Below are 26,423 nucleotides of genomic sequence, written 5' to 3'. Positions count from 1 at the left end.
TACTCCTTGCAGGGGGTTGGCTAGCCCCAACTCTAAATGGCTTGATGAACTTAGATTTAGAGTAATTAGTCTTTTGTTATCAACTTTGGGCCTTACTATAACTCCAGGGCAACAGAAGAACCCACTCAATATCTGGTTATACATCAAAGCATTATTGTTGAGAAAGGTTGATCAATCATTAGGCTACTCAACTGTTACTGTCAGTTGTATTCCCAACTGTACTTCTTAATTTACTGTGTTTAACTCAGATAACTAAATGAATATGTGTTTAGAAGAATCACAATATCTTTCTGCACTCTTAGTTTTGATATAGTAATTTATCTTGTAATTTCTAAAATTGCATCTGCTCTAAGGAATAGTTTGTCAAACACTTCAGAATGCATGAAGTTTACACAATTCAGTACACCCTAGCCTCATCTTGGGTTTTCCCCCAAACAATAGCAAACCAAAACATCAACTTCTGGTTAGCTTTCCAAATTAGAGTATGTACAAGCACAGTCTATTGATTGTCTGGGATGAACACACACTGGCATCATCCATTAACAGCTCTAATTAGGGGAGCCATCAATTAAAGTAAAGCAGGCCTTGGGCTGAGAATAAACATGACAGAAAACAGGCATGATCTGCTAATTGTCTAATCACTAATGGACATTAGTGACTTGAAGGACATTATGACTCTCATAAAAACAGTGGAATTTTAAAATAAAAGGACATATGCTTATTGTAAAACAAGTTAAATAAAACAGAAGAGATAAAAATCTCTACAAATCCCCTGACTTAGAGATAAACGCTATTAATATTTTGGTAAACAACCTTATAGACATATAGATGCTTGCCTTTTGAAGGAATCACATTGTCAGTGTTTTGGGTAACTATAACACATATTACTATTTCAGATGCTTCTCAGTAGTCTCCATAACCTCTTGACATTCTTTCATTTTATAGAAGTAAGATAAATGAGTAGCCAGTGTCCATTTACAGACACTCCTGAAGGGTGGTAATAGGGGCAATCTCCAGAAGCCTGGAATGTGAAGAAGCTATAGACAATATTGAGAAGCATCCAAAAATTCAGGAGTTGCCCATAATTTTGGAGAAATTCCCCAACTTTGATAAGGAAGACTGTATTTAAAGGCATGACATTAACAAGTTAGTTTTGCCCTGTTGATCCCATGCTGGTGTTAAATCAATGGTAATTTCTTTTCGGTTTTCTTCTATGTGGATCTTCTTTATAATTGTCTTTCTGGTGTCTCCTTTAATTGCCTAAGCAGGACTGCCACCTAGCTTCAGTTGCTAAGCTTTCAGAATGTCAGAGCTTCCATCAAATAATGAGCGGCCAACTTGAAGTTCCCTTCAAATGCCTTTGTCACTTATCACTTCAAGTGCCTTTATCCCAGGACAAAGGAGCTCTTCATTTGGACTATTATAGTTCAAGCTTTGTTATATTATCACTGCAGGCATTGAAGTTTTCAGAGGAAAGAGTAGAATGATTTATCCTTGTGTGAACAGAGGATAACGAGAACGAGCAGGACCTTTGACCACCCAGAGGATGGAGCAAAAGGGATAATGCCATGGTCCTTGGTTCAGGGTGGGGGGCAGGGGTGTCATTCTTCCCCAAGGAGATTTTAAGTTTCGTATATCACTCAGAATATCAGGTGCCTGATAATAGAAATAATTACTTGATTACTGTCAGAATCAGTGATTCTCAACCCTGACTGCACATTAGAACTACCCTGGAGGCTTTGAGACAGTACCGATGACTAGGCGCCACTTCCCGAGACACTGATTAAATTGTTCCAAAGTGTTTCTCAGGCATCAGTATTTTTAGGCTTTTCAGTGATTCTGATGAGCACACAGGGTTGCAAAGCACTGGTCGAAATGAATAGATGAGAATGGAAGTCTCATTGTATGTACAGTTTAGGTTCTGCAAGATGTCAGTTTGAGCATCTTTGAGAGAAGGAAAAATGGAAAAAAGGTAGGAAATTTTCCCATTTTGGTCATTTGTGCTTTAATGCTGTTTCCTTACAGCTAGGATAACCATATAGTTTATCATCCAAATCAGGACACTTGTGAAAGTGAAAGAGGGAGCTATTCACAATTATGCCAGGACAACAGTTGTTAACTGTAACTGTCTAGGCAAACTGGGACCAGTTGCCACTCTGCTTATAGCTGTGGCCTGCCTCTCCTCTTAGTCTCAGTAATGGCCCAAAGTTAAGCTATGCTGTTGTTGATGTTTTAATATTTGCCCATTGGAAGACTTTTAAGTCACTTTTTCAAAATGTGCTTTTATCATGTGAAATTTTGGCAATTGGTTTTTGGAAAGTCATTTTTTTTGGGGGGGGTGGTTAAAAAAATCTACTTTCCCAAGTTTCTTGTATCACTTCACCACCACTCTCTTGCACGATGAGGCAGGAAAGGAAACCCACATACATTGCATTTTTTCCCCCATTGTGGATACTTTTTAGGGCCTCCACCAAAGTTTAATGAGCAAGAAGTTAGAAACTACTTGTTCTAATTAAGTTTTTAGTTGTGTGTGGATTTTGCACACACATACTGGGTCCATTTCCCATTAACAAGGATAATTAAATGTTAACTGAATTTAACACATTTGTGAATTCATAGTCTTAATTAATTGCCTTTATTGATTAAGTTTGTTCTTCTGGCCAAATGAAATGTCTATGAAAGCTCTATAAAGAAGTGTCATGTAAGCGGAAGACATTATTTTATCACGGAAAGTCTGTATTTTAAAATGGGGAGGGGGGCTTCCCTGGTGGCACAGTGGTTAAGAATCCTCCTGCCAATGCAGGGGACACGGGTTCGAGCCCTGGCCCGGGAAGATACCACATGCCGTGGAGCAACTAAGCCGGTGCGCCACAACTACTGAGCCTGCGCTCTAGAGCCCACGAGCCACAACTACTGAGCCCACGTGCCACAACTACTGAAGCCCGCGCACCTAGAGCCCGCGTTCCGCAGCAAGAGAAGCCACCGCGATGACAAGCCCGCGCACCACAACGAAGAGTAGCCCCCGCTCGCCGCAACTAGAGAAAGCCTGTGCGCAGAAATGAAGGCCCAACGCAGCCAAAAATATAAATAAATAAATAAATAAATAAAATTTTCTTTTTTAACCTCAGAACAATTTTAGCAAATGAAATCTTATGTGGAAATTCAATAGATAAAACAAGCTAAAGACCAGCTGCTTGGGTTGAGGTGAGGAGAGGTAATTGGGGTGAGGGTGAGGGGAAAGGGCCTGTGTTTGCCTGTTCAGTCCACACCCCTTATCCCCACCCTTTCAGGATAAGGGAGCAACAAGAGAATAGAGGAGGAACTTCGGGCTTGGGAAATCTATATTGTGTTCCCAATTTCAGTCCCGGATTTCTGCTACAGCTCAAGATATTAGTTTACTTCCAGAAGTTTCCTTTATATTTGAGGGAGGATAATTGATTCTGCCATCTGCCTGCCACTCAGGAATGATATGTGAGCCAAAGGTGATAAATATGACATGCTTTGATTTCTGCCAATGACAATTTACATGAATCTAAAGTATTTTAGGTTTGTATAATAAAATTATTACTAATTATTTAAAAAGCAACAGGCCCAGAGAGAAAAAAGGAGGCAGAAATTTAGTTGTCAAGGTAAAGAATATTTTTGCAAGAATCCCACTCTCTTTATATCTTCTGTTATTCATAAAGTCAAAGTGGCAGGCCTACAATTCTGTTTGTTTCAGATTTTCTTCTTTTACAACCATTTGTCCATCAATTCGTGTATGGAGAGGCAAATTGTGGTATATCCACACAGTGGAATATTATTCAGTAATAAAAAGAGATGGACTTTTGATACACACAAAAACATGGCTGAATTTCAACATCACATTCAAGTAAAGGAGCCCAACACAAAAGATCATATACTCTGTGTCTTTCAGAAAAGATAAGTCTAATCTATAGTAACAGAAAGCAGATCAGCAGTTGCCTGGGGCTGGAGGTAGGGAGGATTGACTAGAACCACGTTCAAGGGCACATTTTGAGGTTTTGGAAATGTTTTGCATCCTGATTGTGGTGGTGGTTACACAGCTTTATAAATTCATCAAAACTCATCAAAATATACACTTAAAATAGATTAATTGTAGTGTAGGTAAACAACGTCAATTTAGTTTATTTAAAAAGTTTCATTTTTTTAGGACAGTTTGTTCTTGGCACTGATGCTGGTGGAACAAGATGAAATATTACATTGAACTAGTCCCGTTCAAGATATATATCAGTTGGCTTGCTTTTATCTCTTGGACATTATATCGAATACTAGAAGCTTAAACTCTAGATATAAATATTATTGTTGTATCTACTTCTATTTTTTTTCCTAGTTCCACTTTATCCTCTGATTTATTTCTTCACCCCATTTTTAATGCTTGCTATTTTTTTTATGTTGAGATGCACCCATGCAAGTTATGTGAAATCCTTTCTAGTACAAGGTAGAATATAATTTTTTTTAAAAATAAAATAAACGTATTTGGGTTTCTTTTATTATAGACAAAAATAATGTATGTTTTCTCCTCACTATACTTATACACTTACTAGTATACACAAACATACATGCACACAATTACTAACCATTAATAGATTTAGAAATCCAATAAAGTTGGTGGATTTGAGAGGATAGTCCTTAACTGTGTTAGGACTAATAAATGAAATGTTTGTTGTTTCTATGAATCCTCTCCTAAAATAGATAGAACCTTGACCAAATATGACTAATAGTGGACACCCTGTAGTTGAGAAAGTTGGCAAGAAATAATTCTAGACAATCCATTGGAAAAGTATGGTGTGGATTTAGATATTGTTTATCATGTTAATGGTGGCAATGGAGATTAATAGCCTTGCTGTGGTATTTTGGAATACTCAAAATCAGCTTTTCTTTCCTAAAATCAAAGCTGTCTCATGGCATTGATGAAGCGTGTTGTTCAAAGGAGGTTTGCCATTGGGAAATGTGCCCAAAGAAAAGTAAATAAATGAAGCTTTAGATAAGGAATTGATGAAATAAATCTACGAAGAAGCCTTATTAAGCACTTTCATGTCTTATATATGGAATATACAAGATTTATAAAGAAATATGTTACTATAAAGTAGGAATAAGGAAATCAGGCTGAAAAACACATAACTCCATTTGTAGGTACAGATGGTACCTGTATGTGATTGTGATAGGAATGGGCAATGCAGATATGTTAATGACTTTTAAATTATCTAAAAATATCAAGTTTAAAATTTGTTCAAAATCCAAAACCCAAAACTAAATAAAAGGAGAATAGTACAGTATAAAAAGTAGAGCAACAACCATCATCTGTAATTTTTGTATCAATTAAAATTTGCTTTGTTGTGGGACTTCCCTGGTGGTGCAGTGGATAAGACTCCACGCTCCCAATGCAGGGGACCCAAGTTCGATCCCTGGTCAGGGAACTAGATCCCACATGCATGCCGCAACTAAGAGTTTGCATGCCACAACTAAGGAGCCCACGTGCCACAACTAACGAGCCGGTGAGTCTCAACTAAGACCTGGTGCAACCAAATAAATAAATAAATATTTTTTTAAAAATTTGCTCTGTTGTAAGTTGAGCACCCTTCCTTTAAACTGTTTTTCATAAACACAATTGAACTATTGGCAATTAATCTCTTTCTCTTCATTATGAATACTCATAAAGGAATAATATTATTACACAAATAATTTTCCTTCCTTAAGTTAAAAGAAGAGATGAACTACAATTAAGTTTCAAGTGTTGGAGATCTGCAGTAAAACTATGACATCAGTATTATGCCTGCCCTTGACCCTTGCCCCTCAAAGTGTGTTACGTGGGTAGACCAGCAGCATCAGTATCACCTGTGAACTAGAAATGCAGACTTGCAGGTTCCACCCCAGACCTCTTGAATCAGAATTGACATGTTAACAAAATGTCAGGGAATTTGGCTGCACTTTAGTTTGAGTAGCCCTATCCTAAGCCATCAATGTTGCTAGAATTATTCAAGATATTGCTAATGTGGCCAACTCTCCCAATTTTCCCTGGACCAAGAGATTACCCTGGATTTAGGATATTCAGTGCTAAAGCCAAAAAAGTCCCAGGCAAATCAAGATGAATTGGTCACTCTAAAATTGACCAAACTTCAACTTTAGAATTGAAGAGAAAAAAAAATAAGGATATGAGGAAATTATACTCTGGTTAGATGTTTGTTAATGTTAGCTCTTTTATAGTCTATGCTTCCACTCACTAATTTCAAGCATTAAGAAAATAAATGAAATGTGGAACAGCTCTCTGTTCTCTGAGATGTTGAAATCTTACATCTCTTTATGTCCTCCTGTGACTCAAGACATGGAGTCCAGAGTGAAAGGTCTAAGAGGTAAAATCTTTTTGCTTTGTCTGTAAACTGCTTGCCACAGGGTTAATATGATAGTCTCAAGCAAGGCATTTTCTATTCCTTTCCTGGTTTCTCATTCAGGATTGTTGAACTGCACCTCTGGCCTGCATGTGATTATCCTACAGTTGCAAAACCTCTAAGGAAAGCCACCTGGGATAGAGCTGTTTGCTCTCATTAATTGGGAAAACAACCCTCTGTTTATTCCTCATGCTAGTGTCAGGGGGATCCTGCTTTAATTCCAACACAGGTCTAGGTGTTGATTTCACATAAAGGGATTAGCTTAGGCGTCTGTGAAAGTTCTAAGGCAGTCTCCTAGGAGCCACCTGACTCAACACAGTGTGACTAGGGAAAACTGGGTGTACAAAATACACCGTAATTTTCTTTTACCATGTGTGATTAGAAAATATTTATGAAGTCAAATCAAGTAAATAAAATGCCAGTGATGCTCTCTCATTTATCATAGACACCGGTGTTGCTTTTGAAATCATGCCTGATAAACGTCCCATTTGTACAGTGCTTACCACCCACCCCCCATGAGTATGGGATGGATAGTCACTCATTGAAGTAGATGCTGCCAGTGTTCTTCCCATAACCACACCCCCCCATCCCTTTACCATTTCCATGCGTCTTGGCTCTATGTGGGTTTTCATTCCCAACAGCCAGCACCTACATCTCTTAGTCGGCTGACTATCCTCAGGCAGTTGGAGCCCGATTTGCCTAGAGACATGGAAAGCTGGAAGTGCTTGGGAGTCTATATCTCCTGAGAGCAGCCCTTAACCAGTGATTGACAGTGAAGAGAATTAATATTCCAGCTCCCTTGCACCCTGATGGGGACAATTCTTAGATGTGTTTTCCACTGTCTCCATAACTCCCCTTTGAGACTGACTCAAAGCAATATTCCTTGGAACTTTGCTTCTGTGGTACCCTGGCTTGGCCTCCTTTCTTTCTTGTCCCATTTCTCCTTTTGCCTACTGCTTTTTCCTAGAAATACCTCCTAATAATTCACTTTCACATGAATCTTTGTCTCAAGATCTGCCTCTGGGCAACCTAACCTAAGACACTGAATGTTACATAATTTGAAGAACATCTAAATCTCTCCTGTCTCATAAAGACAGAGGTTTATACAAATAGACATGCAAATGGCTCTTAAGCATATGCAAAGATGCTCTACCTTGGTTATGATAAGAGAAATGAAAATTAAAACTACACTGAGATACTACTTCTCACCTATCAGAGGGGCAAAAATTTTCAAGGTTTAACAACATACTCCATTGGTGAGGCTGTGGGGAAACAGGCACCCTCATTACAGAGCTATTGGAACTCAATGACTAACTTAATAGTCTTATTCTTAATAATAATATTGTTATTTTTGAGAGTATGGTATGCGAAGTAGAATAAATCAAATTATTAATTATGTTAATATAATAAAGAATAAATTTTTTCACTGTAAGAGAAAAAGGATACAAAGTCAAGTAAGTTAAGAGCTCTATAAATTTAAATTTGCCTTGGGAATCTCAGTATAAACGCATGATTTCTTTTGCACTTTCTAAAAATATACATATTTCTGGGACTTCCCTGGTGGTCCAGTGTTTAAGACTCCACGCTCCCACTGCACGGGGCCTGGGTTCAATCCCTGGTCAGGGAAATAGATCCCGCATGCCGCAACTAAGAGCTCGCATGCCACAACTAAAAGATCCTGCATGCCGCAACTAAAGATCCCGCATGTGGCAACGAAGATCCTGCGTGCCGCAGGTAAAAAAAAAAAGATCCCGCGTGCCGCAACCAAAAAAAAAAAAAAAACGATCCTGTGTGCCACAATGAAGATCCCACACGTGGCAAAGAAGGTCCTGTGTGTCACAACTAAGACCCAGTGCAGCCTAAATAAATAAATAAATATTTTTAATAAATAAATCAATAAAAATATACATATTTCCTAATTCTGTTCACTGAAAAACTATAGAATCGATGAAAGCCTGGTAAGAATGAGGACCGTAACATCCCAATTATGGTTTCTAAATAGTATTTGCTACAAAAAGGAATCAGAGGTCCTTAGAGTAATGTTTAGTTCCAAGTCTGGAGCAGGGAGTATGTAAAAGAAATCTGAGACATCATGTTATTCTAGAAAGCAAGGAAGCTATCAAAGTCTGTTGGGGTCATGACAGAAAGGTTCCTGCTGGTGAAAGATGGGACAATTTGAGCATCAAAAAGAAAAATGAAGCATACCAAATATATAAATATCCATGATTTTACAATATTTGAAAAAAAGTGAGCTTCTTTGGAAGTTACTAGAACATCAATTCATTATTCTAAAAATTGATTACTAAAGAGAAAGAACCCAATATTCTGTTTCTTGTACAAACTATATTTTCAGGTAACTACATAGTTGATGCACAGCGTTTCTAGCAGAAATCATCATTAGTTGTCAGAATCATTAGGTGGATGTCAATGGGGACCTTTATAATGGAAGGATCAGTCTGAAGACACCTGAAACCCATGTCATCAGTCAAGTCACAAAAGGAAACAGTATGACCTTGTCATATAAGCCAAATAAGATAATTTAGGACAATTTAATTAAAGGACTATTTACCAAAGTGTGGACATGGTTAAGGAAAACCAACATGGAATGATGAAGTACCCTGGGACTCACATGAGCCGGGGGCATTAACTCTAGGCCTGAAGGGGTAAAGAGAAGGAGCAGTTACCATAACCTTAAAAGAGAACTGTAGCTTTAAAAGAAGGTCACACAATGGGATCTGTGGCCTCTGTTAGAGAAACGTAACCACTGCCAACCTGTGACAACTCAGCAGGGAAGCAACCACGGGGATATATACCTCAACTTTACTCTCTACCCATCCTATGATCTATGGGTGTCTATCATCGGAAAACCAGGAGCCAGAGGACAAAGAAGTCTGTTGATGGAGTCTATAAAAGTCAGCTCCTGGAGCAGAGAGCAGGATAGAGAAGGGTGGAGATAGAACTGGGGAGATAAATAGAGAATATCTGACACACAAGTAATACATCCTTTCAGTACCCGTCTAATTCTTTAACAGACCTGAACAAAAGACCAGACTTCATAAGGATGCGCCCAGCATTCAGAATTTCTCAGTTTCTCCCTGATGTTGAAAACCAATGAGAAGCAGGCTGGTGTTGCAAGAAATTCCAACAGAGTCCTCAGGATGGAGGCTGCGGTGACCCTATTTGTTCATCCCATTTGCCAGCTGGCAGACTAAAACATCCATAGTGAGATTCAAGATTTGGTTTGGGCTCCAGCGACTCTAGAGAAAGATAAAATCTGCAACAAATCCATCTCTCTGGCCCCTTGCAGTTTCTTTAAGTTGATTTTACACATTAATTTGCTTCAACAAAATCTTGTCAAGACTCCAGATCTTCCTTCCTCTCCCACTAATTCTTCCAGAGCTCCTACTCTTTCTATCCATGAAAAGACCTAATGATTTTTGTCACTTAGTAACTAGGGTGACCATAATATACAGTTGATCCTCATGGTTCACAGATACCATATTTGTGAATTTACATACTCACTAAAATTTATTTGTAACACGAAAATCAATACTCGTGGTGCTTTTGCTGTCATACACATACATGCGCAGAGTGGTAAAAAAAACTTGAGTTACTCATGCATGTGCATGTTCCCACCTGAGGTTGAACGTGGCGATACTCTGCCTTCTTGCTTCAGCTCTCATACTGTAAACAAGTGTTCTTTCTGTGGTCTATTTAGTGCCACATTTTCCCAACTTTCTGCTTTTTGTTGGTGATTTTTCTGTTTAAAATGGCCCCCAAACATGTAGCACTGGAGTGCTGCCTAGCATTCCTAAGTACCTGAGGGCTGTGATGTGCTACATGGAGAAAACACCTGTATTAGGTAAGCTTCATTCAGGCATGAATTATAATGCTTTGGGCTGTCAGTTTAATGTTAATGAACCAACAGTGTATATGAAATCAGGTACCTTGAAACAGAAATGCAGATAAAACAAAGTTATATACTGATAGATTTATGAAAATGCTATGACTAAAAGTTTGCATGAACCTAACCCTGTATTTTCGCTAAGAGCACCGGTTCAATATTTGGTAATTCAGTGTTTGCACTGACTTTATAGAACGTAACTACTATGAATAGCAAGAATAGACTGTATTAAATAAAATACTTTAGGAAGTGGAAGATGGAATGCCTATAGAGAACAGACTTGTTTCCAAGGGGGTGGAGGGTGGGGAAAGGATGGATTGGGAGTTTGGGATTAGCAGATGCAAACTAGTGTATATAGGATAGATAAACAACAAGGTCCTACTGTATAGCACAGGAAACTATATTCAGTCTCCTGGGATAAACCATAATGGAAAAGAATATGAAAGAGAATGTGTATATATATATATAGATATAGATATAGATATCTGAATCACTTTGCTGTACAGCAGAAATTAACACTGTAAATCAACTATACCTCAATAAAAATAATAATAAAAACGATGGAATGCCTGGACAGCAGGTGAAAATCGGGACTCATAATACTACAGTGTGTTGCAGCCAGCCCCCACTAGCTTACAGAGCTGATCCTGTGCATCTCTTCCCAACTCCACATTCATTGATGCCACATCAATAGCTTGAAATTTACACATGGAAATTGGTAAATCCTACGAATCAAAGAGCCAGTTGTTAAACATTTACCAGCACACCACTGACTATAACTCTTCATTTCTGTAATTTTCCCCTTAAATTCCTTTTGTTGAAGTACAGGAATCACAGTGAAGCTGTCATCAATTACCTCAGCTATCTGTAGCCCTCGAGAAAATAATTCTTAGGTGGATGACCAGAGGTGTGTGGCAAAATCCTATGCTTAACTGCCTCTTCCTTCATTCCGTCTTTAATTTCTCTCAGAGCAAAATCTAACTGGAACCTTGATGATGAAGGAATCTAGAAAGTATAGTATCCAGGCTTTAAAGGTGGTGATGATACTGAATATCAGTAAACCCTATATGACATGGAAGGAGAATAACTCTGATATTAGTAAATACCAATAAACTATTCAATAAATATTTCCTATGTGCCATCTATATGCCATTCACTGTACTAGGGGATTTCAAGCAGTAATTTTCAAACTATGGGTAAAAATTTTATAAAAGGTTATATTGTTAATTTATTATGTTGTATCCAATGTTATTTTTTAATAAAATTGAACAAAGCAGAATAGAACAGAAATATCAGAATGCAAGACATGTAATATGAGTAAATATTGTTTGTAAAACTTTCATCTCAGATAGATAGATACATATATGTCTATATATGTTTGCAAGGTGAAATGCATTTCTTACTGTTGATTACAGTCAAAGTTTTTTAAAAAACATAGCTTTTAGAGAAAGGATTAGCAAACCTTTACTTTAAAGGGTCAGATAGGAAATTTGTTACACTTTGAAGACCACGTGGTCTCTGCTACAACTACTCAACTCTGCCTCTGTAGGGTGAAAGCAGCATAGATAATAAGAAGATGAGTGGACGTGGCTTGTTCCAATAAAACTTTATACACAGAAACAGGTGGATGGCGTGTAGGATTTGACTTACAGGCCATAGTCTGCCAACTCCTGATTTAGAGCAAATGTTTCTCAAACTGTCTGTGGTAGAGCACCAGTTTTTTGTTTTGGTTTATTCCTGCCCAGGACAAGTATACAGCTCACGCCATATGCAACTCATCCCCGCGAATTCAGTAACAGCCAATCTGACCTATGCCTTGCTCAGCAACATAAGTACAGTGATCATGCACTTAAACAATACAGTAATGTTAATTACATTTCTAGAAAAGATTATAAATACATACTCTCAGTTTATGTACTTATCTTGTTGCGGACTGGCAACAAACAGTTCACAGACCAGGGACCAACCACATTTTGAGTAGCACTACTTTAGAGAATACAAAAAAATAAAAGATACTGCCATTGTATTCAAGAGGTTTATGAGCTAATGGAGACAGACCTGTTAACAAATAACAATAATACAAGGTAGAATGCAATAGGTGCTCTAATACAAAAACTAGTTCATAGCACATGAACATATTTTTCCCAAACTTGACCTATCTATCTGAAATGTCCAATTGTGCTTGAGATATATAGATATAGATATTCCACATCCAAAGAAATTATTTAATGCATATCAACCATTATTAAAACCTTTTTATTTGATAATAATCTGTGTGTATATGTGTATACATGTATATATACACACATATATATGTACACATATGTGTGTGTATATATGTATATATACAAAATTTTTCTATCTTTTTTTTGTTTTGAAAGGTGCTCTCTGAAATTTAGAGGACAGAGGTCCTCTCATAGACATCACTATGAACAATTCTTGGTGAATGAAGACTTAGAAAACATCCAACTCATTTACTGCTATAGCTGGGGCTGATCAACTAGAGACAGAGGCTATTGTTATTTTTTTTGTTAATAATTTTATTTTTTTTGTTTTATATATATATTTTTCATTTTTATTGGAGTATAGTTGTTTTACAATGTTGTGCTAGAGGCTGTTGTTATTTGCACGTTAGTTTGCTTCTCTCTCCAATTTCTCCCCGGTTTTTTATATATATATATATTTTAGAGTTGAGTTTTTATTTATTATTAAAAACAAAAAAGCCCAGCCCTGCCGAGGCCCTGTGTCCCCTGGGGGAGCGTCCTCAGTCCAGTGGTCTCGGGGCCTGGGTAAGGGAGGCCTGGCCACAGACTCTCGCTCTGACGCACGGACTCGAGAGATGACAACACTTTCTTTGTGTGAATAAAGTACGTATGGACACTTGAAAGAAAAATGTCAAATAGTTTGCTCCAATGTCAAATAGTTTACTTCTCTCTCCAATTTTTTTGTTTTTCACAGTGGTAACATTTATTAGGAAGGAGGGATTCAATTAGACTTCCACATCACACACACAAGAAACAGACTGTAACCATCGTTTCTAAAGAGGAAGGAGGGGAGGCAGAGGGCCCGGACTCCCAGGGGCAGGCCGCTTCAGCTGACAAGGAGGGGAGTATGGGCTGAGGACGGATAAGGCCACTGCTCACCACCCCTCCAGTGAAGTTTAGTGGCTAAAATACTCCTACACACCCCCTGCCCCCCAAAGCCAGCAGCCCAGTAGAAAGCTGTGTTCTCTAGCAGGCACCTGGGTTATGGCTGGTGGCGGGGAGGAAGAATGTCTTCCTATCTCTTGCTGCTCCTCCGGGTTTCTTTGCCATTAATGACAGGGTTGCTGGAGGGGCCAGGAGGGCCGGCAGGTGTGTGGTTGGGCTGCCTTCGGGTAATTTGGGTGCTGGGGGGTGTGGGCCACCACCAGAACCATTACTCTTTATAAGCGAGTCGTGAAAACCATTTTGGAAATACTTTAAGATGTATAAGTACATAAGATGGTTGATGAGAGCCAGATCATAGTGTGATGGAGTAAAAATTCTTGCCACTTGAGAGTTTCTGGCCATTACCCTCCCCATGTGCTTTAAAATGAACTGTTTTCTTGCTCTTTCCTTTTTCTGCCCTCCAAGGAGGGACTTCTGATGACAAGCTGGTTTGAGAGCTTCTGTGCTAGAGAGTCAGAAGAAAATGGTGAAGCAGAGTGTGTGGACGAGGGTTTCATGGGATCAAGAGTTATTAGATGTGGACAAGACATCCATGTAAGCATGGGTTGCTCATGTCCAAGTGTTGACTGGAAGCAGAGGAATAAGGGAGCGCCCGTGGTGTGTGATGGGAGTGTGTGGGAGAGGACTAAAAGAGGGCATTTTAAGGCTTATTGCTGAGGACTGTTTCCCTTCATGGAGTTGCTGAAATATAAGAAAAAAATTAACCTATTTAAAACTTACCTTTAGTTGTATGAAATACATTCTTTCAAAAACAACACCATGTGAGGAATGGTTTTATAATATTAATATTGTTGTGTTTGAACTAGTAACATTAACTACTGTAGTGACGTTTTGTGCCTTTCCCGGTCAAGGTACTCAAAGGATGTTTGAAGCTGCACCTTCAGAGTCTGTCAGAGCTACTAAGTTTTCTTTTGGTGAACGCAAAACTAACATGAATAATGTTGAAAGATTGCCATGAATCACACATTTGACGCTTTATCTTGACCATTATAACCTGATTCAATTAAAATTGGATCATCTTTCCCCTTCATCAGAACCTATGGAATAAGGAAGAGATAAGTAATATTATCTTAGTTTTACAAATGGATGAATTTAGGTGCAAGAGATTAGATGCTTGCTCTAGGGTCACTTGGTGAATTGGGTCTCCTGATTAATTAAATGGCAGAGTTGGCATGGATGTCCAGTAAATTTTTGTGCTTAAAAGAATGCCCAGATGATTTTGGCAACTGGATCAGCTACGGATATAAGAATGAGGGGAATATCTGATCACCCTACTGATGTTCCAGCAGTTTCTTCATCTTAATACTGTTACCGAACCAAACTTGGGTCCACTTGCCTGTGTGCAGTAAAGCCAGTCTGTTGACACCAGGTTGTGGTGAAGGAAAGTGCAGTGTTTATTGCAGGGCACCAAGCAAGGAGTCCAGAGCAGCTAGTGCTTAAAAGGCCCCAACTCCCCAAACTCCCTGAAAGGCTTTCAGGGAAAGGTTTTTAAAGACAGGGTGAGGGAGGGGGGTTGTGTGGTATGTGATCAGCTCGTGAACATCCTTCTGATTGGTTGGTGGTGAGGTAATTGTGAGTCAACATCATCAACCTTCTGGTTCCACCTGGTCTGGGGTCTGCATGCTTGTGGGCAGCAGACAGTTAACTTCTTCCACCTGGGGGTTTCCGTATCTGCAGAACAGCTCAAAGGATTTGGCTCAGAATATTATCTATAGCCCTTGAGGAGGAACTAAAGGTCCTTGACTTTGTTTAATGGCGGAACTATTATTCTTTTGCCTTGCTTTATTGTCTTCCTTTCTTTCTGCATTTTCTCACTTCTCTGATTCAACTTATTCTTTTTTTAATTTTAAATTAATTTTCATTGGCGTATAGTTGATTTACAATGTTGTGTTAGTGATTAAACTTATTCTTTGCCTAAAGCTTTTCTACAGACAAAAGGCAGGTGGAGGACGTGGGGCGGGAGGAGTCCTGCTCTGGGAAGGCTCCGTAGGGTCCTGCTCGGTTACACTATCTTGTGTGAATGCCAGAGTGCTCCCCAGAGACCTCACTCTCAAGGAAGGATAATTTGGACTTTCTGTGCTTTTAAAAAGGCTTCACTGCCACCTATATCCTGGGCTCCACCTCCAGCCTCTCCTCTCCCCACACATAGGAGAGTCATACCTTCAGTTACTTTAAGTTAGGCTGACATCTGGTGGGATTTCAGACATTGAAATTTTAGAAAATAAGGTTTCTATTTTGCTGTTTGGAGGAACAAAGACCCAGGAAATATTACCAGGACAAGAGTGGGACAGAAGAGGACAGAGTATGAATTTAGCTAGAGTTTATTCTAAGCTGTGAAATAGAAAGCTTAAGATTATTCGTGATAACATACCCGTGAATAAATGGGTCAAGGAGGAGTACTCTGAATCAGTCCTGTCACCGATAAGAGAGGAGGATGTTGCCAGCCTCTGAAACACTCCCCCATGGGTAACAGATCTATTAGGTTGATACTGTCCCGCTCCCTGCCAGCAGAACACGGTTAATGTCATGGAGAAAGCTCCACAGTGGCTGGGAAATGCACATTTTATAAAAAAGCCTAACTGTCTAAAACCTGAAACGTATGTATTTCATTTTCTCCAGAAATGCTTTGCAATCATCTTCCCTCATCACTGCATTTTTCCTGATAGAGAAAGCCTTTGTGTTTGTGGTGCGCTTCAAGTTCTTGGAGTGAATGATAGCACTGCAACTTGGATGATTCAGAAGGATTTTTAATTCTCTTTAATGTATTATTTTAGTAAGTAAATTTAAGGCAAACTATTTTTCCAGCCTAATTGCTTTTGTGACATCCCCATTGAGTCCCTGTCGTTTATATAATAAGGCTGATTCTGTTAGAAAGGTGACCTGCCTGGCCAGAGGGAAGAGAAATCATTGTTGGGCCTAAACTTATTCCCAGGCTTGACACGTCTTCCCAGATGCATTAGCATGATCTTACTTACCTCGATCAAGGATAGGGCAAGAATGAGACCATTGATCCGAGTCAAGAACTCTTCCAAATTCTGTTCTGGTTCTTCTAAGGCAGGAATGCAAACTCAGCATCTCACAAATGGGTCATAACCTTTTTTAGGTCACAGACCTTTTAGAGTATCTGATGAAAGCTGTGTTGATCCAGGTCCTCTAAGATGGGATTAGCCATGCAAGAAATTTATTGAAAGCTTGTGAGGAAAAATGAGGGGAGTGTGGAACTGGGGAGGCTAGGAGAGCCCTCAGACTGAGAAGGATATCTGATCTGACCCCCTGTAGAGGAGAGAGGGAAAGAAGGAAGGTTAGGTGGAAGCATCTTAGACTTCAGCGCTGTTTTAAGAGTTCAGTCAGGCTCTCAGGGAGTCCTCAAGCCAAAGTCGCCCATCAGGGCTTCCCTGGTGGCACAGTGGTTAAGAATCTGCCTGCCAATGCAGGAGACAAGGGTTCGAGCCCTCCGGGAGGATCCCACGTGCCGCGGAGCAACTGGGCCTGTGCGCCGCAGCTACTGAGCCCGCGTGCCTGGAGCCCATGCTCCGCAACAAGAGAGGCCACCGCAGTGAGAGGCCCGCGCACCACAATGAAGAGTGGCCCCCGCTCTCTGCAACTGGAGAGAGCCCGCGCGCAGCGGCGAAGACCCAACGCAGCCAAAAATAAATTAATTAATTAATTTTAAAAAAAGAGAAAAGAATCAAAATAAAATTAAAACAAAAACAAAAACAAAGTCGCCCATCAGAAGAGTCCCACGTCTCCCAGGAACACGCCTGCCTTAGTTTCCCTGACTTACTCGCTCACTGGCTGGAAGCCACTGGAGCTACTGGTCAGTTACACTCCCAAAAGTCAGAGGTCTCAGAGGGACATTTTCATGGCCACCAGTCTATTCCTTGCACTGCACAGAGCTACTTGACACAAATTCAGGGAATAGATCCTCTGTGGTTCCCATGGGCCACTCTTCCTGAGGGGAAATCTCATGAAAGAGGAGTCAGTGGGATGAACTACAACCCCTGTTGCTGCAGTTGCTCTTGGAGCTACAACTGGTGCTCGTCCTCTCTCTCCTCTCCTATTCATTCTAAATTTCTCTCACCTTCAGGTATCACCTCCGTAGGTCTTGCTGGCTTGACCTGATGGTGTTATATAACCCAAACCTTCATTCCTGAGAGGTCTGAGCCCTTGGGAGTCATACCCTTCTGAGGCTGGGGTGGCTACACTTGCCCACGGACAGTCATAATTGGGTCAGAGAGTACCAAGAGGTGCCCAAGTGTATCACCTGGGTAGCACACACATTCTCCATGCTGCCATAATGTAAAAGCAGCCCTAATACCTCCTGATGATCAGCGCCAATTACTCTTGTCACAATTGACTCGTCTTCTTGCCTGCTGGTCCCTGGGCTCAAGGAGTCCAAAGTGTCCTGGTGGTAGCCATAGCTTGTAATTCAATGGGACCCTTTCCTGCATCCTCTGGCAAGAGTGTGCCCTCTTTGAGGACCATGACCACCATCCTTGTCATGCCCGGAGTTGATGGGACTGGAAGCACAGAGTCCTCCAGTGGTAAGTGGGCCCACTCATGCTTCCACCCTTTGGTCTCTGGATCCATGTATTTTTTCTACTAGGATACACAGCATCAGATACAGGTCTCTGATTTAATATATACACTGTGTCCTGAAGAGCACCCCCTTCTTTCAGAGTGTTGCCCCCAAACTGGCACTTTAATTATTCCTTTCAAAAGCCATTCCAGTGTTCTATGAGGCTGGGTACCTCTGGATGGTGTGGTGCGTGATACAACCAGTGGAGCCTATGGTCATGGGCCCACTCCCTCACCTCCTTTGCTGTAAAATGGGTCCCCTGATCAGATGCCATGTTGCGTGGGATTCCATGCTTGTAGATCAGGCCTTCCATAATCCCCTGGATTGTGGTACTTGCTGAGGCTCTACAGGCAGGAAAGGTAAACCCAAGTCTAGAATAAGTATCTATACCTGCAAGGACAAACTACTGATGCTTCTCAGATGGAAGGGACTCATTGCTGTTGACTTGATACCAAGTGACCAAGAGATAGTGCCAGGTATGGGAGCTCAGTTTGGGTCTCTGTTGCCAACATGTTGGACATTTGGAGGCACCAGTAAACTAGATCAGCTTTGGTAAGTGGGAGTCCATGTTATTGTGGCCATCTTGGCAACCATGGCCACTACATGAATATGCCCATTGTGCCAATTCTGGGGTGGCTGATGACAAAGGCTAGCTGATGTCAACAGGCTGAGTCATTTTGTCTACTTCGTTGTTAGGTGCCTCTTCTGTGATGGATGATTTCTGGTGGACATTTATGTGTGATACAAAGATCTTCACATTTTATACCCACTCCCATATTTCCATCCACATGCCCCTACCCCAGAACTCCTTGTATCTGATCTTCTAGTCTTCCCTTCCAGGCCATTGGCCACTGCCCATGAATCTAAATATTCTTACCTCAGACCACTGTTCCTTCCACACAAAGTGGATGACCAGATGTACCACTTCAGCTCCACCCATTGGGAAGATTATCCCTCCCATTTTCATTCAGGGCCACTCTCGAATGTGGTGTAATGTAACCACCATCCATTTTCAGCTTTCCCTCACACACTGAGCAAGAGCTTTATTTTCCTCCTTCAGCTGTTTGTATGAGGACCCTCCCCCCATGTGTCTACAGGTTCAAGCCTTGGTGGGACACTGGTACAACTCTTATGGGTGACATGGGGATCTGGGCTACCTGCTCATGCAGTTAACTTGTGTCCTCTGGTCTTGCTTGAGCCCCATCCTGGATGTAACATTTCCATGTTGTTATGGACTGATGCTAAGCCTGTCTTACTTTATGACTTGACAGTTCAGAAAGAACCCAACTCATAATGTGTAGCACCAGCTGCATGTTGATGCTCATGATCAAACATTTTGTCTCTACCAGGGCCCACTAAGCTACCAGGACCTGTTTCTTAAAGGGCATATTATTTTCTGCTGTGGATGGCATGCCCTTGCTCCAGACTCCAAGGGCCTGCATTGTTTTTCTCCCACTGGAGCTTGCCATAAGCTCCACACTGTATCATTTTCCACCACTGATGCTTGTAACACCTTGGATTATATCCAGAAGGTCAGCTGGATTGTATGGCCCACGTGACAATGTTGCTTGTACCATAACCTGGACCTGCTGCAGAACCCTTTCCTACTCTGGCCCCTACTTAAAGCTGGAAGTCTTCCATGCCAGAGTAATATTCCAGGAGTAGAATGGGCTGCCTCTAGGACCCAAAGAGGCCTACAAGATGCTGTGCTTCCTCTCTGTGGTAGGGAATGTGAGATTCAGGTCTGATTTTTACTTTGGAGGGGTATTCCAGCATGCCCCTGACCCCTGGACTCCTCCACTGGGATCACCACCAATGAAATCTTTAGCAAGTAAGTTGTTACTTTGTTCCAAGGACTATCTGTGTCTCACCTACCAACCAGGATAGTGTCATCTTCACCTGCAGGGAAGTGAATGATCAAGTTCCAACTCCACATCTTACTGCCTATATCCTGAGACCGCTCCTGGTGCCACTTATGTAGTCCAGGTCCTCTAAGAAGTCGGTGCCACAACAGAACTAGCCATGCAAGAGATTTCTTAGGGACAGTGCCGAAGAGAGAAAATGGGGAGGGAATTGGGGGAGGCTGGATACTTCAAAGCAGGTCTGACTCTGGGTGAAGGAGAGAGAGAAGGGAGGAAGAAAGTAGGAAGGTTGGGTGGAAGCATCTTAGACTGCAACACAGTTCTGAAGGAGTCTGCAAGACCATCAGGGAGTCCTTGAGCCAGAGGTGCCATCAGAGAAGTCCTGCATCACTGGCTTGGAGCAGGCTGTGGGAAGCATGGCCTTGGCATCTACACAGTGATACATTTCAGAGTGCAGCAGCTGGGACCATCAGTCACTTATGGTCCTTGCAGTAGGGGATCAGAGAGGTCTATTTTCATGGCTGCCAGGAAGGTTTGTTTCCCTTCACAAAAAAGAATACTAATATGCACATGTAAAAATGTGTGTAATTTCATAGGGTTCATGGACCCTCTCAAGTCCACTCGTTGGATGACATGGGTGGTTAAGAACACCTGTTTTCAGAATCTACTGCTGATGTCATTTAACGAGAATAGACTGCTGTGGGTTTTTATCTGAAAGGTAAACAACACATCTTCAAAAGACATAAATTCCTTAAGGATGTATTATAGTCTCTTCATTAAAGGGAGGCCTATATCGTCTTAATATCATGTACAGTACTATATACATTGTAGTTAATCTGAATATCTTGGATGGGTATACAATAAGGATCCCAGCCAAAATAGTCCCATTTTGGGGGGAGTTTTAACAGTAGGATTGGGAAGCAACAAAGGCTTTTCAGTCTTGAAACCCTCTCTTGTCTCATAGTTTAGCAGAGCAGAAGTTTGGTGAATCCACCAATTTCAGAAGGCTCAGAACTTTTTTCTAATAAAGAAGATGCCCAATTTCTTTAATCAAATAAAATGTTTTCAATATGTTATTCCTCCTTGGTAAGCAGTGCAATTGAAGCAGTGTAGTGGAATACATTTCCAAATCCAGGCAAAGGATAATCTTGCACAACTCATGTGATCCCTGTGTGTTGGACTCCCCTACCTTTTGTAATGTTTAAAAATATAAATACTTTATTTATAATTTTAATTGAGATGAAATTTACATAGTTCAAAGTGCACAAAGTTTGAAAGAACAGCTCAATAAATTTTTACATACACCCATGTGACCACCAATCAGGTCAAGATATAGAACATTTCCAGGGCTCCCAGAAGGCTCCCTTGTGTTCCTTCCCAGTCAGCACCCCACCCCCGCACATAAAAGTAACCACTATTCTGACTTCTATAACCATAGATTAATTTTGCCTGTCCTTAAACTTCATGGGCTCCTTTGTGTCTGGCTTCTTCCACTCTGCATTATGTCTGAGATTCATCCATGTTTTTGTGGGTGACTGTACTTCATTTATTTGCACTGTTGTGTAGTATTCCATTGCATGGTTATCTTATCATTTACTGGCCCATTCTACTGTTGATGGATATTAGAGTTGTTGCCAGGTTGGGGCTATTATGAAAAAAGCTGCTATGGATTCTTGAAGATGTCTTTTAATGGACATAAGTACTCATTTCTCATTAGTGCATATCCAGGAGTGAAACTGCTGGGTCAGTGAAATATGTGTGTTCAGCTTTGCTAGATATTGCCCAATAGTTCTGTAATGTGATTGCACTACCAGTTTTCACTCCCATCAGTAAAGTGTCAGAGTTCTAGCTGTTCCCTATCCTATCCTGGCCTCACAGACAGTAGGTATCGTAATTCCTTTAAATTTTGGTCATTCTGGTGGGCATTTTCCACTTTTAAGTAAGACTAACTGAGCCATTATCAGTCAGGGAAAAGACATGTCAGTGCTCTCAGAACCTCTTAAAGAGCTTGGGACCGTTTTACCCCACTGGATACACAAGGTTGTGATGTAGATTTTTTTTACTGACTATTTATTACAGCATTCTTTGTTCTTTGGAAGCACACCTATAGAGATAACAAAAGAAGTTTTATAATTATAAAGGCCCTTAGAAAAGGCACTGGAAATGATTCTTGGAAACTGAAAGTCTAGTCTATGGCCCAAATTGAAGTGGTACAAAGAGGGAAATGGCCTCTTCAGGGGCCAGAGAAGAGGTTAGCTCCAGAGGAAGGAATGGATCATGCATTTTATTACTGAGAATAACTGTCCATTCTTACTTAAATGTGTATAACTTCTCAGTGGTATTTAAAGGATTAATAATTTAATTATCAAACAACTTGGACTTTGTTAGGTCAGAGAAACAGTGATGTTTACATCGATAAGGTTCTGCTGTTCTTGGGCTTTTACTGATGAAAGAGGAAGGACAAGAAAGCCATTAATAATTATAACTAAGTAGTTTCCCTACTTTATTCTACTCTCAGATCCATGAACAGGAAATATGTCTGTTTGATCTTTTAATCTGTAAATCAGGATTTGAAGACAAGAATTATAGCTCCATCATCTCCTTTAATCCTTTCCCTTAACTATTCTTACCCTATAAAACTGCCTTGAGTTGTCTGTGGGGCTCTATGTCTAAATTATTTTAATTCACAATAATTAAAAATGAACAGGGCTTCCCTGGTGGCGCAGTGATTGAGAGTCTGCCTGCCAATGCGGGGGACACGGGTTCGAGTCCTGGTCTGGGAGGATCCCACATGCCGCGGAGCGACTGGGCCCGTGAGCCACAATTGCTGAGCCTGCGCGTCTGGAGCCTGTGCTCCACAACGGGAGAGGCCGTGATAGTGAGAGGCCCGCGCACCGCGATGAAGAGTGGCCCCCACTTGCCACAACTGGAGAAAGCCCTCGCACAAAAACGAAGACCCAACACAGCCATAAATAAAATAAATAAATAAAATTTGAAAAAAAAAAAAATGAACAAATGTTTATTAATTGCTTTGCTTGTGCTAGGTAAATGGCTAGGGGTCCTTGCATCTATTATCATTTATGCTTCACACCAAGTATCTTGCTTAAGTTCTTCTCACCCCTGTGAAGCTAAGAGATTATATTTTATTAACACTGCTTTAAAGATAAAACTATTAAGGCAAAGAGGTGAAATGACCTACTTTTGTATGTTTCATTATAATTTCAAGTTCAAAGAGTTTATTCTCTTTCTTTCACTTTTAGATTCAAGTTGCCAAGTCCTGTCAGTTTTCTCTTGGATGAAGGCTTCCATTTCCACAACTGCTGCTCTTGTTCAGGGAACAGAATAGCCACAAGACTGGTTTCCCAAATAAATCTACACAGTATCACCATATCAATCTTGATGAAACACTGCTTTCATTATGTTCCTCTCTCCTGCCACACTATTCAATGGCTCCCCAAAGCCTGCAGGGAAAATTCCAAACTTAGTAGCTTTTTGGTGAAGGCACTCCTCAGTTTAACACCAACATACTTTTCCAAATACTTTCACACACAAATCCTCCATTTCAAACAATACAGACTATTTACTGACCATCAAATAAGAATTCCAATCTCACACATTTGCTCACAGACCTGCCAACCTGCCAACCTGCCTTCTATGATAGACATCCATCCACTGACCTGAGGGGTTCCCTTATCAGGTATTTTCTCCCTTCTCTGAACTCCTGTGGCATTTCATAGTTGTATTAAGGAGACAGCAAATTACCTATAGAGTAACAACAGGATGAAAAGTGGCATGGTAGATTTGAAAATAAATTATATACTCCTTGAATTGAAAGAGCTCAAAATGTGAGATGACAATATAAATGGAAAATTTAATTAGGAACTTAAAGGTATGTTAGTAGCATTTCTGAGCATGTTCTATGTAGTAGGCCATGCACTATTTTCCCTGGACTTGCACATTTATTTCTATAAGTAGGCACTGTTATTATCCTCCATTTACTGTTGAGGAATCTGAGGCTCAGATATGTTATAGGACGTAGCCAAGATCATCCAACTAATAAGGGGAGAGGGAGCATTTGAATCGCCCATATTCTTTTTTTTTTTTTTTTTTAACATCTTATCCCTTAGGGTATAGTGCACTTAAGATGTGATCTCAAGTTCCACTTGCTCCAGGAAGAAGACAGGGAGATTGAGGGAATGTAAGACATTGGAAGATTAGTAGGAAGGTGAATACAGAGAAACAGAGGAGGGCAAGAATTAACAAAAGAGAAATAAAAAGATGGACTGAAACATGAGCCAATAAAATGGAGCTTAGGAATCTGGAGCTAGCTCTGTCAACATTTGTCTTCCAGGGTCCTCCTTTTATAAACAAGTTGAAGATTTGTAGATTCTTAAATGGCTCAAATTCAGTCAGCCATTTGGTTCTCAGCTTTAAAGCTGTGGAAATGCCATTTTACTGGTTTGTCAGCAGTTGCAAAGACTTTGAGGACGAACTCATACCAACCAAATATCTAAGAGATTGATGAATAAACCAGCTAACAGAATATTCATGTACAATGACACTATTTTACAATACAGTCGACTCATAGCTGTCTTCACAGAACACTCCTAATGGATATGTCCTATCAATGGCTTCCCATTGTGCTTAGAATAAAAACCAAAATTCTTGCTTTGGCCTCAAAGGCCTACATGAGCTAACCCCTGTTGAACTTTCCAGACTTGTCTTGTGCTCCTCTCTCCCTTGCTCACTACACTCTTGCTATACTCACCTTCTTCCAGTTCCTTGAAGAAGCCAAGCACTTTTTCACCTCAGGACCAACCTGTACGCTACTCCCTCTAGCTGGAATAATCTTCTCCACTCTTCACTTAATTATATGGGGATCAGAAATTAAATACCTTAATTTCTTTTACTAACCTTAGTTAAAGAAATGTAATTTTTACAGTTATATTTAATGAAAAGTCTTGAGGGGAGCTAATCTTATTAGCATAAGCACTTTGAGAATTAATTCAAAATGTCATATTTGTACAACTCTCAGGAAGATAACTAAGTGAACTCAGAGGACATTTAAATTCTAGTGACCATGTGAAAAGGCACTGTTGGAAAAATAGCCAGTAAGAACATAAGTTTTTAAACATTAAGATATGTGCTCTGTTCCTTGTTAGTGAGATGAGATCTTCAGAGAGATGTTCTATGATAAGACTTGTAAACACAAAATGTCTAGTGTAATCACTTCTGCTCATAAAACAGGTTTGTTATAGGAACTTGTAGTTATTCACTTCAGGGATAAAATAACTTGGTAATAATAAATGGAATGGGCTCACTTAAGCAGTAAATGAACTTACCAGCCCTATGGCTCAACCTATAGCTGTAGAAGAACTGCCATCACCTCAGACAAATCTGCTCCAAATCCAATGAAAAGCCTGGGCCCCCCCAATTATTCTCATCACTTAGGATTCAGTTTTAAGGTCACCTTCTCAGAAAGGCTTTCTCTGGGCACTGTATTTATAGCAGCACTACTTAAATTTTGGAAAATCACTTGGTAAAACTACAGATACCCGGCCCCTCCCTATTTCCATAAGCCAGGGCCTCTGTATTCTTTATTAGCTCTCCAGGTGATTCTGATACTCACTGAAGTTTGAAAACTACTGATCCAAATGTGTACTCTTCCTTTTGTCCCTTTATTCTCTATTAGAGCGTCCTGTTTGTTTCCCTCCCAGCTCCTATCACAATATCTATTTCCATGTGGTTGTCTGTCTCCCCTACTAGACTATAAACACCATGAGGGCAGGGATCATGTCTTGTCAATTACTATATCCCCAGCATACAACACAGTGCCTGGCACAAAACTGGGGGTCAAAACAATAGATGGCTCAGTATGCATAGGATGAATGAAATGGATTTTTGTTCATAGTGCACCCAAGGCTTGCTTTATAGAAGTGAGTCATAAACTTTTTATTTTTCATGAGAATCTTTTGGGGGGATGCTACTAAATATTACAGATAAAATCAGAGTAGAGTCAGCTGTTCTGGTTAAATCAGGAATGGATGTTCCAGAGTTCTTCCCACTTGGCCTCGCTTGTATCCCTGAAGGCAGTATAGGACCTTGCTTCACAATGGGTGGTCCCTGGACCAGCAGCATCAGCAAATGGTACGAAAGGAATGGTGGGTAAGACCGCTGACACCATAGCACAAATCAAGGCAGTAGAACCAAAAGTCATTTTATTCTTCACTGTCACATCCAGGCAGTTTTTTAAAAAAAGCCAGATTCACTTATTAATGTCCTTGATGAAGCAGTAAAAATTATTAATATTAAATTTCAACCCTTGAGTACATGTCTCTTTAATATTCTGTGTGATGACATGAGAAGTAAGCATTAAGCCTTTCTGTTGGATAACAAAATATGATGATAAGATATGTTGAAGATAAGAACATATGCAGTTCTTTCAGTTGTGTGTTGAACTAG

General features: G+C 40.3%; 1 long non-coding RNA gene across 1 annotated transcript in view; it reads left to right on the top strand.

Moving 5' to 3' along the window:
* LOC130706367 (uncharacterized) overlaps positions 1 to 23,746 on the top strand; it is a 106,291-nt gene extending 82,545 nt beyond the window's left edge. Inside the window, exon 3 of the long non-coding RNA XR_009006618.1 lies at positions 23,222 to 23,746. This is a non-coding gene — a long non-coding RNA (uncharacterized LOC130706367). The remainder of the gene's footprint in view (positions 1 to 23,221) is intronic.
* Positions 23,747 to 26,423: the final 2,677 nt, after the last annotated feature.

Source organism: Balaenoptera acutorostrata, chromosome X, assembly GCF_949987535.1.
Source record: "Balaenoptera acutorostrata chromosome X, mBalAcu1.1, whole genome shotgun sequence".
NCBI classification, from domain to species: Eukaryota; Metazoa; Chordata; class Mammalia; order Artiodactyla; family Balaenopteridae; genus Balaenoptera; species Balaenoptera acutorostrata.
The sequence above is the reverse complement of the archived record's forward strand: the minus strand, read 5'-3'. Positions and strand labels throughout refer to the sequence as shown.